Source organism: Salminus brasiliensis, chromosome 1 (assembly GCF_030463535.1).
Source record: "Salminus brasiliensis chromosome 1, fSalBra1.hap2, whole genome shotgun sequence".
Taxonomy (NCBI): domain Eukaryota; kingdom Metazoa; phylum Chordata; class Actinopteri; order Characiformes; family Bryconidae; genus Salminus; species Salminus brasiliensis.
The window spans coordinates 91218128-91229164 of NC_132878.1; positions in this window are offsets into that span (position 1 = coordinate 91218128).

An 11037-nucleotide genomic window follows, 5' to 3' on the forward strand; every position below is an offset into this window, starting at 1 on the left:
CAAATGAAATTTCGGCAAAAAAATAAGCTTAATCGGCTAATATTTCTAATTCCCCCTTCATTCTTAAAGTAGATGATCAGACAAGACTGATCAACTACATTATACCCCAATAGATCCATGCCAATCTGGCAGAGAGTCCTCTATTCTATTGGCAATACCTCTCCACAGGGACTGGACAAGCTGCGTATGTGTGTGCTTACATTTGCACATCTGTGTCAGCAATGGGTGCTGAATGAATGCATTCATTTGAAGGGGTGTCCACAAACATTTGGACATATAGCGTATGTCTTAGACGATCCTTAAAGGGGAATTCCACTGATTTTCCAACAGTTCTGCAGAATTCAGAGTACTGTGACGTTTTTTCAGGGGTGGTGATGGGAAAACAGGGGTCGCCATGACTACAGCACAAATATAGCCGTTTTAATCACTATCTATAATCAGGGTTCTGGGTTTAATACATAATAATAATATGTCCGTAAAGTTTTAAAGTTTGCTCCGGGACCATTTTTCCAAGCAACGCCCCACAATGAATGGATTTTAGGCCAAAACCTGTTAAAAAGCATCGTAAAACACTGTCTCAGGCCTCAGGCAGTGCATTCATAGCCATTTCATGTAATAACTTTCAGTAATGTAGCTTTTAGAGGCACCAAACATATCAGACATCTGGTCCAGTGGTTCACTACCACTGTAAACAGTTCTGGCTCTGTATGTTTTTCTATAATGCTTCATTTCAAATCAAACCATCTGTCCGACATTGTAAATATCCAATTATGCAGAAATGTTCAAGACTAAGTGGAATTTCCCTTTAAGACCCCTCAACTCATACATGTGCAGCTTGACAAGCAATAACTTGGTTGCGTCACTCAGCCGTCATGCGGATGGTTGTGTATATATACACACCGCCGATGTGGTTCTTCTCAGCAAAGATATGCAGAAGGCTTTATTCTGTCACTCCAGATTTTCCAGCAGTATTGGCAGAACACAATAGAGAGGTTGAGGTGCAATTTAACAGATATGTTCTTCTGCTAATCAGCACTGCATGTGGCCAATTGAAGACTTGACCTAAAAACGAAGAGCCGATCAGGTTAAATGCTTGTTTCCAAGATGAAAAGGCCGAAAATAAAATTCCTGAAGCCTTGCAGACATGTTCATGTTCCTTTTGGCTTTACAGTGGGAGCCGTTCACAATCAGCTATTCACTTACTGGCAGCTGATTTGGCAAAAGCTGCAGTGTAAACAAATAAAAATAAATAATAAAAAATGCAAAGGCAGGCAGACGGAAAATGATACAGTATCTGATTACAATCTTAACTAATTTAGCAGACGCTTTTATCCAGAGCAATTTATATATATATAAAGCTTCACTAAGGCGCTTCTAAGCTCAGCTACTACTAAATACAGAAGTCAGTATGGAGTCCACTTAACTCAACTCACTACTGTCAAAAGTTCTCCCAACTCACATTTTTTACTTCTGTATATCAGTTTGGTCAACAATCCTGAAAAGCATCAGTAAATGAGCTGCAGCTGAAATTGCATTAAATATCTGTGTATGATGTGTATAGTGTCTGTGGCTCCTCCCCCTTAATCTGTTTACTGTTTATTTCCGTCTGCAGGTTAGAACTCACCCACATAGTGAAAGGCCTTCCTGTTCTCAGGCTCCTGACTGTGGAGGACTGTGGTGTTCATGGGATTTGAACTCATGACCTCCTGTCTCTTAACAATCAGGCAGTTAGACAACCTCTCTCCAGAGCAGTGAAGCCTTGTACATTTCTGTGTCCAACAAAGAAGATAGAAGTACTTCACAAACCTGTGGGCTACCATTTGTTCATTAATAATGTTAATACATCTAGAGTTTTTAGGGTTTTAGGGTTTTTAAATGATTCATTATCCAATATCTACTGTAAAGTATTCTGTAACTGCTGTGGTACTATAAATTATTCAGTAACTTTTATGAATTATTCAGTGACTTTTATGAATTATTCAGTGACTTTTATGAATTATTCTGTAAATATTGTGAATTATTCAGTAACTATTGTGAATTATTCAGCAACTTTTATAAATTATTCAGTAAACATCATAAATTACTCAGTAAATATTGTGAATTATTTAGTATCTTTTATGAATTATTTAGTAAATATTGTGAATTATTCAGTAACATTTATGAATTATTCAGTACATATTGTAAATTATTCTGTAACTTTTATGAATGATTCAGTAAACATTATAAATTATTCTGTAAATATTGTGAATTATTCAGTAACTATTGTGAATTATTCAGCAACTTTTATAAATTATTCAGTAAACATTATAAATTACTCAGTAAATATTGTGAATTATTTAGTATCTTTTATGAATTATTTAGTAAATATTGTAAATTATTCAGTAACTTTTTATGAATTATTCAGTAAATTATTCAGTAACTTTTATGAATTATTCACTAAATATTGTGAATTATTCAGTAACTTTTATGAATTATTCACTAAATATTGTGAATTATTCACTAAATATTGTGAATTATTCAGTAAATATTGTAAATTATTCAATAACTTTTATGAATGATTCAGTAACTATTGTGATTTATTCAGTAACTTTTATGACTTTTTCAGTCACTACTATGAATTTTTCAGCACATATTGTGAATTGATCAGTAACTTATTATTATGAATTATTAATTACTATGAATAACTCAATGAAATCTTGACTTCCATTGAAAGTTAAGAAGGTTCTGAGACACAGAAGGTTTTGGAGACACAAGGTTTTTTGTGATTTAAAATAATGTTTCTATCCCAAAACATTTATGATGATCTTTAAGTGAAAGGACAGTTGTTTTATATTTCACTGTAATTTTATTTACCTCTTAAATATAAGAAGTGTTATTTTTTCTTTCTGTACAGAAACTTAATTAAATTCAGATCCTAATAAAATATCACATCTTCCACTGACAAGCAAAAATGAATGGTATGAACTGAAGGCTTGGACCTTTGACTCTGCATGTTTTCTGCAATGAGACGTAATTAAATAAAATGTAAAGAAAGACGCTTACGGTGTTTATTTGTACACAATATTGGTCCAAAACTGGCAGCTTCAGCAATGGGCTGACTTTCTGGTCATTCATGAAAAGAACCCAAGCCAGCACACAAGCGGGGCATGTTCACACAGCGAGATTAGCCCGTGGTTGATTGCGATGTACCTGCCGCATCTTATTTGAATAAGAGGTTGCAGACTTGGCTCTTTGCCTGGCTTCCTTCGGTGTGTATTGCTGAGTTTCTTTTTGCATGACAGATCGAAGCTGTTCTTTATGGTCTGAGTGCGACCTTTGTCAACCCCACAAATTAGCTAGAAGCATATCAGCTGCGCTGGCCCTTTTCTGCACTGTCCTATTAGCTGAGTAAAGCAGAGTGAGGGTCCCCCTTAAGTAACCTTATCTTGTAATTGGGTTCAAGGTTAAGTGACCTGAGAGCAGTGAGATGCAGGGTTAAGGTCGGGGTGACAAGGGACGGGGCAGCATTTAATCACAGAAATCAAGGCCCGAAGCTCCGGCCGTCTGGGGTAGGGCCAGGGTCCAGTCTGCAGGGGCTGTTGCCGGGCAACCTGTGCTCCAGACAAGGTCTGCCAGGCTTTTAACCTCGGTCCAAATCGATAGGGACAGTGCCGCAGCTAATATTCATCTTACAAATGGGAAAATTAAGCAAGGGCAGGTCCCGGGCTTTCCCCTTAGTTGCCTGAGAGTTTTATCCGAGCCGTCTAATTGAAACGTATGCGGGGTAACAAAAAAAAAAAAAGGGACAATGAATGGAGCGTGGCCCTGACAGCTTTTCACTCGAGCGACTCCGCCACATTAGCTGCCCACTGAGAGATGAATGGCCCGCGGTGACTTGGGTTCAACCAGAGTGACCTGCAGGCCACTCTATGGCCAAGGGCGAGGAAATAGAACAAGAATAAATTGCAGGAGAATAATGGATCATAAACATCTGTCTTGTAGGCCAATTCATCCCTCTGTGGCCCCATCTGTTCATATTTACCATAATGTGCACACACATATATATATATATATATATAGTAAAAAAAAATAAGGAATAGTACTAATTAGAACAGTCCAAGAGAAGAGTCTAAAACGTAAGAGTCTAAAAGTAAATGGACGCCATAGAATAGTCTACAAACAATTGCATACTTGGTCAAGCGTTTTCCAGAACAGACCAACTCTTACTTTCTGAATACAATTAAACTACAGTCATACAGAGCAAATGTAACTTCTATATCACACTATGCTCAGTGATTAATAAGCAGCATCAGATTAACCCCTATCAAACAGCCTATGTCCCGCCGGCGGGCCAAAAGTGTTATTGCAAACTTCTATTACCAGAGCATAGCCCCACTAGTTTGTACAGAAGTTCCTGTAGTTACTGAGTAATACTCTTTAGTGTGTAATAAGCCTTGGAGTTTTATGGGGTTAATGGGGATTTTTTTTTTATGTCTGCATAAATCAGTGTTCAGACAGTGTATTCTACTCGAAATGTCAATTGCAATTTAGGCTCCACTCATCATATGTCACTTTTGTGTTCTGCTTTCCGAATGCAACCGGATTTAATCATTTAACCTCTTAAACTCCTTGAAACCACCGATGGTTCCTGGCATTTCCCCCCACTGTTATAACCCATGAACAACTCAGCCAGTTTGCATTGCGTAGTTACTGATTACTAAACCTTATGGTGTAGTAAAAGTCACAGAGCATAAGGGGCTAAATGTAAGCAAAGTTAACTCAACTTAATTAACATTTTCAATGAAAACAGAGCATTTGCTAGAAAACAGCAGCTAAGTTATGCCAGTTAGCTTCATTGTTCAGCCATAACATTAGTCAATATTAGGCAGCGGGTGAACAGTCAGTTTTTGGAGGTGAGTTGTTGTTAAATTCAGGAAAAATGGTCAAGTGTAGGAATCTGAGACACTTTGTGATGGACAGAACATCCCCAAAACATCAGGCAGGTCTTGTGGGGGTGTTGCCAGTATGCTCAGTACCTACCAAATGTGCTCCAAGAAAGGACAGGGACTGGTGACAGGGTCGCGGGCACCTAAGGCTCCTTGATGTAAATCATGGAGGTCCCACCTCACAACTTACAGGACTTAAAGGATCAGCTGCTAATGTCTTGGTGCCAGATACCACAGGACACCTTCAGAGGTCTTGTGGAGTCCATGCCTTGTATGGTCAGATCTGTTGTGGCAGCACAATGGGGGCCTATTTAATATAAGGTATTAATATTATGGCTGATTGGTAACCAATTAAAGCAACGTATCCTCAGCCCAGTAACAACAATGGCAATTTATTTTACACTGTAAAAACTGTACATATGTTAGCCTCAACATACAGGCTTATTTTGCTTGTATTCTGACTACCCCCTGCTTAAACGTCACCAGCAAGGACAGAAATTCTGTCAGGAATAATTGGGGGAAGGGGATTTCAAAGACAACAGAGGATGATCCCTGTCTATCCCTTGTTCTGCCGGACTTTATAAGCAAATTGGAATGACTGCATGTTGCCAGCAGGTCTTCGTTGGGGGCATTAATTAGTGATTAAGCCTTATTAATGGTGAGCTGCTGACATCTGGTCCGTGTTCCAGCCACTTCCCCTACATTCTCCGCTATCCTCACTCGATGGCACAGTCTGGATTAATGTGTATCACACGAATATTTACTCCGCTGTTAAAGGTTGTTGCTTCCTTTGTGCCAAAGCTACAAGAAGATGAGTTTATGACAACAGCTAATCATAGCTAAAAAGCTACAGCCTCTTGAGGTCCTGAACAAAGCTGAAATGATATTTGGTTGAGTGCAGTCTTCAGGTTTATGGGTAGAGTCCCTTCTTGGAGGGGAAGCCAAATTTTTAAATTATTAAATATTTAAGATGCAAAAAGAGTCATCCAGCATGGTTTGTTGTGAAATGCTCTGTTCTAGAGAAACTTACAGAGAAGTCTGAAGTCTGGAAGTCTGAAGATTTTAGTGTCTCCAAAAGCTACACCACAGTAAGTACCTAAATCAATTTATATGTATCAAATTTACCGTAAAATAACAGCTTAAATCATTGTGATGGTCCACTGACTGTAATATGGAGAATGGCACTGCTATCGTTGTCAAAAACCCTATAATATTACACTAGCCCTCATGCTTTTTACACCTCAGTACCTCTTAGCTTGTCCAGAAATGCATGTGTACAGGGTGTCCTTTAGGGGTTGCTCAAAGTCTGAATTATACTGTAGTGTGTAATTATAAGTACGCCAGTGTACTACACTCTACTATGAGGCCTCCAAATAGATCTCTCCACTGAACGTGCAAGGTAACATTTATGAAGAACCCCAGGTGGCTATAGATATACTATTGGTGAATTGATGGGTTCAAAATCTAAGTAGTTCAGTTTACGGTAGGTCTGCAAAATTCCTAAAGCAGCTTAAAGTTTGAAGCCAGTTCCACCTATCCAAAAATCAAAGGTCCAGTAAAACAGTCTCCAAACCTTGCTGTGAAAAACTTCTCAAATAAATAAAAAAATAGAGAAATAAAGCCGTTATTGTTGCTAAAATCCTGTAACATTACACTAGCTCTCATGTAATATTACACTCAGTCCACAAGCTTTTTTCACCTCAGTATTTTTTAGCCTGTCCAGAAATGCATGTGTAAAGCGTGTCCTTTAGAAGTTGCTCAGACTTGCTTTAGAAGTCAAGTCAGCAAGTTAGGAGCAAGAAACACCAATTCTTGCATTATACTGATTTAAATGATTTGATACAAATATGCTCCCTGATTCATGAGACATTTTTTATGTCTAGTTATTATTTATTTATGATAGTGTTAAGAAGGTTTTGGGAGGCAAAATAGTCCCCAAAAATTCAGATTTATTGTTTCACCATTATCAACATTACATATAAAACTGCCCAAAAGCATTCTTTGCCAGAGACCATAGAAGAGCTACTGTTGATTCATTAGAAAACCTTTCCCTGGATGTTTCTTTAAACCTTTACAAGCCCTTTTCAAAATATAATCACATATATTTCACATATCTCTTTATTTCCAAAAATGTTCTTTTATGAATTTGCACATAGACCTTTAACTGTTAGAGTTATCTGGGTATCTGCAGGTGCTGGTAAGTCATCAAGATCAACACCTTGTGTCCAACCAATGCTCAGAATGCAAGATGGTATCCTATGCAATCTGCTGACCTCGTCAAAATGCCAAGAAAAAAGATTGATGTTCTCCAGATGTTCAGATGATGCTTCTACATTAGCATGTGTAATATTTATACAACGCGGTATAATGTTGTGAAATCTCTACAATTCCACCATTTCTCTAGTCTTAACAATTTACTTGTTTAATAGTTAGATTAAAGTTATCGAGAGCTGAAAAACTGTCCGTTGCTGTTCAATCTAAAACTACCCATGACCTGTGTGAGCAATAACATTCTTTCAGCCCCTAACCACAATATTTCTCTCTTAGCTGCCACATGACCTACAAAATGACCCCTACCTAAAATACACCTCAGTGTATTTCACTATGAATCTATAGTTCATACTGAAGGTGCCACACTAGTCTCAGTGTACTACTCTCTCCTATGAGGCCTTGAAGAAGGTATCTTCACTAAAAATGCAAGGTCAATTTTTCTTCAGGTGGCTATAGGTGTATTATTGGTGAATTGATGGGTTCAAAGGCTAAGTAGTTCAGTTTACGGTAGTTCTGCAAAATTCCTAAAGCAACTTTGTTGAACTTAACCCTTAACCCCCTTAAACAGCCAATGGACTGCCGGCGGACCAAAAGTGTTATTACAAACTTCCATTACCAGAGAATAGCCGCACCAGTTAGCACGGAAGTCCCTGTAGTCACTGAGTAATACACCTTAGTGTGTAATAAGCCTTTTTGCGTGTAAAAGGTTAAGTTGGATTTAAGATTCCAACCTATTTATTCCAAACATGTTGCACTTTGAAAAACTGATGTGAAGACTTCCTAAATATAGTCAATATTTATAAGATTTCTTTAAAAAAGGATAATTTCCTGCACTAAGAATAAGATAATTCTACATAAAATATAATAAAATCTATATCATGTATTTAATTAAAATTAATTAATGTCAATAAATATGTTAAATAATATTTTTTTTAATATTTAAATATTTAAGATGATTTCTTTTGTCCAATGTATTTTTTAAGTGCTCTTTAAATACAGATATAAGTATATATTCCATGTGCAGTGGATAACAAGCCATCTGAGTAGTCCTAATGTCCGTCTGTTTATAGTTAATTGCCTAGTTCAGTCTGAACGAGTGCTGCTGCAAATGGATGTGATTTTGACAGCTTTTCCATAACCTCTGAACTCTAAGGTTTCCAGTTGGCTGGCTTGGGGATGCCACCTTCACTTGACCCCTCAACTCAGTATGGTAATTCCGCTGTCGTGTGACAGAACATAAGGCCACACAGAGAGCATTCAAGGGGCTTTCAGAGCTCCATGTACGTTCATGACCTTCTCTTACCTTTCTCTGTTCTTCCTTATACCACAGTAATGCTTCAGAGCTCATCTAGCTTCTTATGTTGGGACGTGAGTGGGATGTAGGACGCCAGTGGAGGTGTGAAAGAAGATTTGGGGGATGATTAAGCAGAAGTATGATTTATAGATGATCAACCAAGATGTGCTTGGTGTCTGAAGCTTGTGTCTTTAGTTAGGATTCAGCATTCAGTGTGATAAAGTTAGAATAAGGGTTAAGATTAGGTTTAGGTGTAGATTAAGGTGTAGATCAAGGTTAAGTTTAGGTGTAGACTACGGTGTAAGTTAAGATGTAGGTTCAGGTTAGGTGAACAATATGTTTAGGTGTAGAATGAGGTGTATATTACGGTGTAGGTTAAGATTAGGTTAAGGTGTAGATTAAGGTGTAGGTTAAGTTTAGGTTCAGGTGTAGAATAAAGTATATATTACGGTGCTGGTTAAAATAAGGTTTAGATGTAGATTAAGGTGTAGGTTAAGATTATGTTTAGATGTAGATTAAGGTGTAGGTTAAGATTATGTTTAGGTGTAGATTAAGGTGTAGGTTAGGATTAGGTTTAGGTGTAGATTAAGGTTTAGATTAAGGTTAGGTGAACATTAGATTTAGGTGTAGATTAAGGTGTAGGTTATGATTAGGTTTAGGTGTAGATTAAGGTGTAGGTTAAGATTATGTTTAGATGTAGATTAAGGTGTAGTTTAAGATAAGGTTTAGGTGTAGATTATGGTGTAGGTTAAGATTATGTTTAGGTGTTGATTAAGGTGTAGTTTAAGATAAGGTTTAGGTGTAGATTACGGTGTAGTTTAAGATTATGTTTAGGTGGAGATTAAGGTATAGGTTAAGGTTAGATGAACATTGGATTTAGGTGTGGTTTAAGATTATGTTTAGGTGTAGATTAAGGTGTAGTTTATAATTAGGTTTAGGTGTAGATTAAGGTTTAGATTAAGGTTAGGTGAACATTAGATTTAGATGTAAATTACGGTGTAGGTTAAAATTATGTTTAGGTGTAGATTAAGGTGTAGGTTAAGATTAGGTTTAGGTGTAAATTACGGTGTAGGTTAAGATTATGTTTAGGTGTAGATTAAGGTATAGGTTAAGGTTAGATGAACATTGGATTTAGGTGTAGTTTAAGATTATGTTTAGGTGGAGATTAAGGTATAGGTTAAGGTTAGATGAACATTGGATTTAGGTGTAGTTTAAGATTATGTTTAGGTGGAGATTAAGGTATAGGTTAAGGTTAGATGAACATTGGATTTAGGTGTAGTTTAAGATTATGTTTAGGTGGAGATTAAGGGGTAGTTTATGATTAGGTTTAGGTGTAGATTAGGGTTTAGGTTAAGGTTAGGTGAACATTAGGTTTAGGTGTAGGTTAAGGTTAGGTTTAGGTTTAGATTAAGGTGTAGGTTAAGATTATGTGTAGGTGTAGATTAAGGTGTAGTTTATGATTAGGTTTAGGTGTAGATTAGGGTTTAGGTTAAAGTTAGGTGAACATTAGATTTAGGTGTAGGTTAAGGTGTAGGTTAAGGTTAGGTTTAGGTGTAGATTAAGGTGTAGGTTAAGATTAGGCTTAGGTGTAGATCAAGGTTTAGGTGTAGACTAAGGTGTAGATTAAGGTGTAGAACTAATATCCAGTAAAACAGCTGCAGGCTGAGTGGAGGTGGTGAGTGACACCAGTGAGCCGAGTTTTAGAGCTTCCTGTAGTGAATTCCAGCTGCCGGCGTCCCTGCAGCCAAAAGCAGACTTTCCCAGTTTAGTACCTGAAGTTTGATCCAATCACTGGAACGAGGCTCATTTCCAGTGAGTGTTGTGATGCACGATGTTCAGTGGAACCAAAGGTTCGCTTAATGAACTGCCATGTGGTCTGAGGGGTGTGTGTGCAGTGTGTAGCACTATGCTAATTAGTGGCTATAAGCCTTTATTACTAGTTATGCACATGAACTTCACTGCTGCTTCACTGCAGCCCCAGACTAAGGAAATCGTTTCTTATCTGTGAGGAAAACTGGATGTATTTGATTAACTAAGTTCAGACTTGCTTCCCTTAAAAAGTTCAAGATGAGAAACTGATGATGTGCTGCATGTGATTAGATGCAGTGGTCAGCTACCGTTTGGCGGAAACGGGTCAAGCTGGGGGTAAATCCGCCTTTGCTTACAGCTGGATGGATTAAAGGGGCTTCCTGTCCCATGGCTGACCTTTAAAGCCAGGCCAGATGTCGTGCAAGCCTCGAAACAAAGGCTTCAGGTGACACTTCTTAACTAGGGGGCCTCTTGGTATCCAAATCGAACAAGGAACTATTTGATGCATGTTTAGTATGTCGCCCCACAGTACACCAGCGCGCCAGCGCTTCACAGTCTGCTGAATCGTCCTGAACTCTCTTTTGTTGTCAAACCAGGGTTTTGCTTTGCCTTTCTATCAATCCTGCGAGCAGTTCTCTCTGAAGGTCTTCTTGGTCCTCCAAACCTTAACTTGACCTCCAGCATTCCTGTCCACCAACTGTCCTTTCTTAATTACATTAGAACTGAGGAAATGACTCC